This window comes from Oncorhynchus masou, chromosome 18 (genome assembly GCF_036934945.1).
Source record: "Oncorhynchus masou masou isolate Uvic2021 chromosome 18, UVic_Omas_1.1, whole genome shotgun sequence".
NCBI lineage: Eukaryota > Metazoa > Chordata > Actinopteri > Salmoniformes > Salmonidae > Oncorhynchus > Oncorhynchus masou.
Window position 1 is genome coordinate 17673842 of NC_088229.1, and position 9006 is coordinate 17682847.

Below are 9006 nucleotides of genomic sequence, written 5' to 3' on the forward strand. Positions count from 1 at the left end.
ATAATAGCTCCATTCAGGAAATAAATACCAGACCAAAAACACATTTTTGTTTAAGACGGACACTAAATATGTCCATTCCACCCTATACAACGCTTTTTCGGCTTACAATGATATTTCCACACTGTGAACGTTCAAGTTCCTGTTATGATGGATTATAGAAAAATCAACTGAGATTGTCTGAAGACATCTTATTCTGTATGTACCCTGTTTGATCTAAGTAGAGTACCCATCGCAAGTTCACCCAAACCTTTCAAATTCTATTGCTGACATGAGTTTCTTAAAAAAACAGATGTTGTCGTTATTCTTTTTAAAATCAGAAAATCAGAAAATCATTTTAGCTGGCTGCACAATAAATCAAACCTTTATTTAACTAGGCAAGTCTGTAAAGAAGAAAATTCTTATTTAGACGGTGTAACGGCTTTCTTCCTGGGATAGAGAGGACCAAAGCGCAGCGTGGTGAGGGTTCATCTTATTTAATAATAAATCCCAACTGAACACTTCAAATTACAAAACAACAAATGTGAAAACCGAAAACAGTCCTATCTGGTGCATAGACAAAGACAGGAAACAATCACCCACCAATCCCAACACAAAACAAGCTACCTAAATATGGTTCCCAATCAGAGACAATGACTAACACCTGCCTCTGATATTGATCAATGCCACCGGAGGAACACCTCTCACGTATTGATCAATGCCACCGGAGGAATCCCAGAACATATTCCAGTCCATGCCAGCAAAACAATCCTGTAGTTTAGCATTTGCTTCATCTGACCACTTTTTTTGTAGCCTGAGTCACTAGTGCTTCCTGCTTTCATTTTTGCTTATAAGCAGGAATTGGGAGGATAGAGTTATGGTCAGATTTGCCAAATGGAGGGCGAGGGAGAACTTTGTACGCGTCTCTGTGTGTGGAGTAAAGGTGGTCTAGAATTTGTTTTCCCTCTGGTTGCACATTTAACATGCTGATAGAAATTCAGTAAAACTAATTTAAGTTTCCCTGCATTAAAGTCACAAGCCACTAGGAGCGCTGCCTCTCGATGAGTGTTTCCTGTTTGCTTATGGCGGAATACAGCTAATTTAGTGTGGTTTTAGTGCCAACCTCGCTCTGCGGTGGAATGTAGACAGCTATGAAAAATACAGATGGAAACTCTCTAGGTAGATAGTGTTGTCTACATCTGTATCATGAGATACACTACCTCAGGTGAGGAAAGCCTTGAGACTTCCTTAGATATCGTGCACCAGCTGGGCTCCCGCCCCTTGTGGGTCCCTGCCCCGCTGGGCCCCCTCCCCGTGTCTTACCCAAGGCTGCTGTTCTATCCTGCCAATAGAGTGTATATCCCGCCAGCTGAATGTTCTTTATGCTGTCGTTCAGCCACGACTTGATGAAACATAAGATATTACAGTTTTTAATGTCCCGTTAATAGGATATACCTGCTGTCAGTTCCTCCCATTTATTTTCCAGTGATTGAACATTAGTAAGCAGAACGGAAGTCAAGGGCAGATTAGCCACTCGTATCCTAATCCTTGCAAGGCACCCCGATCTTTTGCCTCAAAATATCTGTTTCCTTCTCCAGTGATATCACGGGGATCTGGGCCTGGTTGGGTGTTTGCAGTATATCCCTCGACTCTGACTAATTGAAGAAGAACTCCTCATTCAATTTGAGTTGAATAATCCCAGTTCTGATGTCTATAAGCTCTTTTCGGTCATAAGAGAGGGTAGCAGCAACATTATATACAAAACAAGTTACGAACAACGCGAAAAAATAAACAACATAGCATGATTGGTTTAGAGCCGATAAGAAGGCAGCCCTACCCTTACTGAATATAGACGGCGCCATTACTGAATATACAAGCAAGCATTAGGCAAATAGTTGACCATGAGTTGTCTATATCAAAGGAAGATATTTAATTAACATTGTACAATGAATGGATTCACATACTGTACAAGGCATAAATCTTAAGTTACAAAGCATTAACAAGCATTACAAGGCATTATTCCAAGAATATAGATCCTAAAGTTAACTTACAGGACAAAGCATTAACAAAGGGATGCATACTAGGCCAGCACTAGAAGCCTAGAAAATGAGAATTGATCATACAACCTTTTACAACCTTTTCCTCCATTCACTGGATATGGAATAAGAGAGAGAACAAATGCATTTAATTCCATTTATAACATCTGAAGGTGTAACCTTTCAGCCCAAACCAACCAACATTGCCCAATCCAAAAAATATCAAGTTTACAGTAACCTAAACACTGCCAGGCCTAATCTCCACAGGTTGTCACAGCATTTAAAGGCTTGTGTGGGGGATGAGCCCAATGTAAATAAGACATAAATCCTGAGATGACCATAAAAGCTTTTTGCATATAGTAATTCAGAGTTCACCCTATACAGATACAAGTAATCACAGAGATAATGCACATGGTGCATTTGGAAAGTATTCAGACCCCTTGACTTTTTCCACATTTTGTTACCTTACAGCTTTATTCTAAAATTGATTAAATTGTTTTTCCCCCCTCATAAATCTACACACAATACCCTATAATGACAAAACAAAAACATGTTTTATTTTTTTTTGCAAATGTATAATATTACATTTACATAAGTATTCAGTACTTTGTTGAAGCACCTTTGGCAGCAATTACAGCCTTACGTCTTCTTGGGTATGACGCTACAAACCAGGCACACCTGTATTTGCGGAGTTTCTCCCATTCTTCTCTGCAAATCCTCTCAAACTCTGTCAGGTTTGATGGGGAGCGTCGGATGAGGAGCGTTTGATTGGATTCAAGTCCGGGCTCTGGCCGGGCCACTTAAGGACATTCCAAGACTTGTCCTGAAGCCACTCCTGCGTTGTCTTGGCTGTGTCAGAGTCGTTGTCCTGTTGGAAGGTGAACCTTCACCCCAGTCAAAGGTCCTATGCGCTCTGGAGCAGGTTTTCAACAAGGATCTCTCTGTACTTAGCTCCTTTAATCTTTCCCTCGATCCTAACTAGTCCCCCAGTCCCTGCTGCTGAAAAACATCCCCACAGCATGATACTGCCAACACCATGTTTCACGGTAGGGATGGTACCAGGTTTCCTCCAGACGTGACACTTGGCATTCAGGCCAAAGAGTTCAATCTTGGTTTCATCAGACCAGAGAATATGGCAAACCAAGCGGGTTGTCATCTGCATTTTACTGAGGAGTGGCTTCCGTCTGGCCACTCTACCATAAAGGCCTGATTTGACCTTCTGGAAGGTTCTCCCATCTCCACATGGGAACTCTAGAGCTCTGTCAGAGTGACCATCAGGTTCTTGGTCACCTCCCTGACCTAGGCCCTGACCTGATTGCTCAGTTTGGCCAGGGGGACAAGCTCTAAACCCCAAGAACCGCTGCACCTCCTTTACCGTGGTTGGAGTCGGCCAATTACGCACGGCCTTTACGCGGTCACCCTCCATTACCAACCCAGAGCTGGAAATGCGATAACCCAGGAAGGAAACTGATCGTTTGGAAAACTCACATTTCTCCGCCTTCACATACAGGTCATGCTCCAGCAGTCGTCTAAGAACCTTGCGCACCAGAGATACATGCGCAGTGCGTGTAGCGGAGTTGATCAAAATATCGTCAATATACACCACTACACCCTGTCCGTGCAGTTCTCTGAGAATCTCATCCACAAAGGATTGAAATATAGCTGGAGCATTCTTTAAACCGTATGGCATGACGAGGTACTCATAATGGCCAGAAGTAGTGCTAAATGCAGTTTTCCACTCATCTCCATCCCGAATATGCACCAGATGATAAGCACTCCTGAGATCCAGTTTAGTGAAGAACTGCGCTCCGTGAAATGATTCCACTGCCGTAGCAATGAAAGGTAGTGGGTAACTAAAACCCACCGTGATGGAATTTAGACCTCTATAATCAATACACAGACGCAAACCACCATCTTTTTTCTTCACAAAAAAGAAACTCGAAGAGACGGCTGACATGGAGGGCCGAATGTACCCCTATCCCAGAGCCTCGGTGATATAAGTCTCCATTGCCACCGTCTCCTCCTGGGACAAAGGATACACATGACTCCTGGGGAGTGCAGCGTTACCCTGGAGGTTTATCACGCAATCCCCCTGCCTATGGGGTGGTAATTGGGTCGCCTTCTTTTTACTGAAAGCGATATCCAAATCGTCATACTCAGATGGAATGCGCACGGTGGAAACCTGGTCTGGACTCTCCACCATTGTCGCACCGATGGAAACCCCTACACACCTACCTGAACACTCATCAGACCACCCCTGGAGAGTTCCCTGTTTCCACGAAATCGTAAGATTATGAATAGCTAGCCAGGGAATCCCCAGCACCACTGGAAACGCAGGTGAATCGATAAGGAACAAACTAATTCGCTTCTTTTGATTCCCCTGCGTAATCATCTCCAATGAAATTGTGGCTTTCCTCACCAGCACTGACCCTAATGGTTGACTATCTAAAGAGTGCACGGGAAAAGGGGGGTCTACTTTTACTAACGGAATCCTCAACCTCTGAGCGAGTCCGCGATCTATAAAGTTTCCAGCTGCGCCTGAATCTACCAGTGCTTTATGCTGGAGAGAAGGAGAATAATTAAGGAAACAAATTAATAAGAACATGTGACAGGAAACTCTGGGAGAGTGTGGTGCTTACTCACCTGGGGTGACCGAGGAGTGTCCTGCCTTCTCGATTCCCAGATGAATTCCTCCAGCCCCGACCAGACGTGTGCCCTCTCCGGCCACAACTGGTACAGGAGGAGCTTCCTCCTCCGATCTCCCTAGACGCGGTCCCTCCAAGCTCCATCGGGATAGGAGCAGGAGGGTCAGGAGGTAGAACTGACAGGACCCTTTCAGAGCGTCCGCGAGCAGCTAGCAGATGGTCCAACCGGATCGACAGGTCTATCAGTCCATCCAGGCTAAGTGTAGTGTCCCGACAGGCCAGCTCCCTGCGGACGTCCTCTCTCAGGCTACACCTGTAATGGTCTATCAGGGCCCTGTCGTTCCACCCTGCTCCAGCGGCCAAGGTCCGGAACTCCAGCGCGAAGTCCTGCGCGCTCCTCGTCCCCTGTCTGAGATGGAACAATCTCTCACCCGCCGCTCGACCTTCTGGAGGGTGATCGAACACGGCCCTGAAACGGCGGGTGAACTCCGGGTAATTGTCCTTCGCTGAGTCGGGCCCGTTCCAGACTGCATTAGCCCACTCCAGGGCTCTACCCGTAAGGCATGTGATGAGGACCCACACTCTCTCCTCGTCCGAGGGAGCCGGCCGAATGGTGGCCAGGTAGAGGTCTAGTTGAAGCAGGAATCCCTGGCACCCCGTCGCTGCTCCATCGTACTCCCTCGGAGGCGTAATGCGCAGAGCGCTGGAACCGGATCCAGATGGGGGAGATGGTAGAGTTGCTGGTGGGAGGGTCGGTGGGGTAGTAGGGAGACCATTCCTCTCCCAACGATCCATCCTCTCCATCATTTGATCCATCGCTGATCCTAGGCGATGGAGGATGGACGTGTGATGAAGGACTCTCTCCTCCATAGTGGGAAGAGGAGTGGTCGCTGCTCCTGCTGACTCCATATCGTGGTGCGGGCTTCTGTTACGACAAATGAGTGAGGAGGTGTGGAGTCAGGCGCAGAGAGCAAAAGATTTGGGAAAAAACACGCTGTAATGTCCAGGAAAAATAACATGAACAAAAGTAGGAAAACAAATGAACAGAAATAATAACGGACAGCGTGAAACCCAAAATACAAACAAAAATACACTCAAACACAGAACAGACGAACAAGCCCGCACGAAACAGACGCGGGCTGAACAAACTATATATAACCCCACCCTAACAACCAAACAAGAAACAGGTGATACCAATCAGACAAAACCAAAGGAACACAGAACAACGGATCGGATCGGTGATAGCTAGTAGACCGACGACGACGACCGCCGAGCGCCTCCCGAACAAGAAGGGGAGTCACCTTCGGTAATATTCGTGACAGTGCTTTTCCAAATTCTGTCCAATCAATTGAATTTACCACAGGTGGACTCTAAACAAGTTGTAGAAACATCTCAAGTATGATCAATGGAAACAGGATGCACATGACTTGCACATGAATTTCGAGTCTCATAGCAAAGGGTCCAAATACTTATGTAAATAAGGTATTATTATTATTATTATTTTTTTTTTTATAAATTTGCAAAAATGTCTAAAAACCTGTTTTTGCTTTGTCATTATGGAGTATTGTGTGTAGATTTGGTTTAACGTAGGCTGTAACGTAACAAACTGTGGAAAAAGTCAAGGAGTCTGAATACTTTCCGAATGCACTGACACATATAGATAGCATCAGAGTTATCCTTGCTGAATAAGTTTCAGATAGATAATATAATATAGTATTATTCTGTCACTCATTCTATAGTCAGTTATCTGGGTACTATAGCAGAGATACAGTACATTTTAGCCCCTCAGAGGGGTAGGGCTGACTGATCCTTTGGTATTGTCCTTTGTTCTTGGACCATTTGACATTGAACTCCAGTTGTCAGAGAGCACACAATTTAGGGCTGAGCTTACATGAGAGACAGCTGTTGGTATGTGGACAGCAATTATGCAGGTTGCATCCTGGAATGGATATTTTATTTGAAGGGAAAACACCTTTGGGGCATTCTTGCAGTGGCACTGAACGCATTATGACAATTCCCCCTATTGGACTGACATAGATTAAAACACAGTGAACAGTTGTGTGATTTCAACAAAGCTGTGATGCTATTGTATGATCTAATTAATGTTGCTTCACCATACATTTTCTACATAGCCACAGTGCATATAAAAAGTGACCAACCAAGAGAAATAGTGTCAAGTCATTTCATAATCCTCTGATTTACCTCCTCATCATACATGAATGGACTTTAAGGCGACCTGCATCTACATTGTATTGGATCCATAACAACTCATCAATGTGTTATGTATTAAGTCAAAACAGAAACATAGAGGAGAATTGTGACTGGGTGTGTGGATGCAGCGCTGAAGCTGTCAAACCTCCAGCTCGTTACTACCCATAATACAGCGATAGTTGCCCTCTGACTCGGAGCCCTGTGGCCTCTCATTTTCAAGCATCGGTTCAGAGACTCACAGTGATGATACATCATCATTATCTCCGTATGCTGACTGGACGCTCTGTTTCATGGCCAAGGCCAAAGGTCAGATTACATCAATGCCTGAGCCACTCTGCTGATAAAAATGATTTATCAGCAGATTGGAGTAGTGACTAGTGGTGGGGCATGGCTTATTCAACACCCGTTATGAGTTTTTAATCCCTTAAGGAGTTCTATGAACTTCTCTTGTGACCTTGAATAAAAGTGAGGAAGTAGTATGTGAGCTGTCAAGGCCGAGGCACATGAAAGCTCTAAAATGTCAGAAACAAGAACTGACCATGACTGGTGCTGTTGAATAGATTTAGACTCAACATGAAACTCTCTTGATCAAAATAGGTAGGTAGGCTACTCATCCTATTTTAAACTCCAGATTGGACTGGTATGCAGTGTTGGAGGTTAAACCCAAAGAGAAAGAGAGAGAAGCCCATGACATGAACTTAACTCTGAATAGCCTCATCCACAACCATTGAATGAAATGTTTTGTCATTGCAAGACTAAACTGAGAACCTTTCAACTAGTCTAGTGCACCTCTTCAAGAGATTCTCCAGTACAGTTATCCTTTTTAGCCAGTAGTTCTGAAAAGTAGTGCTCACAAGCCAAAAGTGGTCCCCAAAAATTGTGTACTATACCATATATGTGCAGATGTGTGCACCACGTCATTGCTCTCTCTCTTGCTCTGCTGTGTTTGTGTCTTGCTAGCTGTCACTGAAAAGGTACGGGGCTGGAGCTCATTGGTTTAAATTGAATTCCTAGGGGGCTGGCCCACGTGGTGTAAATGAAGGGGAAATGGTGTAGCACAGCTTCCAGAAAAATAGTACATTTCAAACTAGGGATTTCGTGGCTAATTGAGGTAAAACAGTAATTATTGTATAACACACTGTATTACTTATACAACTAATATAAGGACACGAGACGGGAGTAGAAACTAAAGTGGGCATTGTTTAATACGTTTCACAGGACAAAACATTCAAAACATTCCAATGTACATAAGCAGGGGGGTGTTGCAGGTGCCCTAAACTTGAATATCAATACAGAATATCAACAGTAAATCTGCTCATAGATTATGCATGTATGAACTACACATGGACACATCCAGCCTAAGCAGGAGATTAAAAAAATACTAAGTAGTCTCCAAATTTCTGAAGCGTGTCTTTAATGCATCCTCAAGCTGTCATTTGCAACCTCCCCCTGTGATGATGTCCCTGCAGGTCTTAGGGGTTTGTTCTTAAACTCCATTAAATGTCCATTTAGCTGAGAGCTCTGATAAACAATCAAGATGTGTTAATAACCTGCTAATAGGGAACTAAAAGTTATCTCCATTTCAATTATATTCATCCACATTTTTTCATACCCAATCAAAGCCAATAAGAACCCATCTGCCTGCCACCTCTACATACAAGCACTTATATCTTTATATCTTTATAAATGTATATGACAGTAACTGGTAGCTAGCGATTATTCATTGCAGATGAATTGATTGTTTTTTTGGTCAATAAAGCATTTTGTGGGAGTGAAGGATTGCTGTGTGCAAAAGCAAGTTGTTTTTTAATCTGTGATGGGTAAAGCATATCCATTTAAACTCCCGGGCAATGAAATCAACTGAGACAAGAACTGAGACGGAAAATGGGCTTAATCTATTTTTACAGCAGCAGGAATGAGACTTGGCAGTTTTATTGTGATACCTTTGGAAACTAAAACAGCCTAGAAAGTGTCATGGCTGAATGCGTGGGCCAAATAGATAAGACTTCACCAGCCTCGCCATGTCATAAATCATCCAGGTGCTGTATTCTCCTGGTCTGGTCTTACCTATACACTTCAGCCTAGGAAATATATTTTTTAATGTCAGGCATTTTTTAGAGGAACATACAATTAGAGTC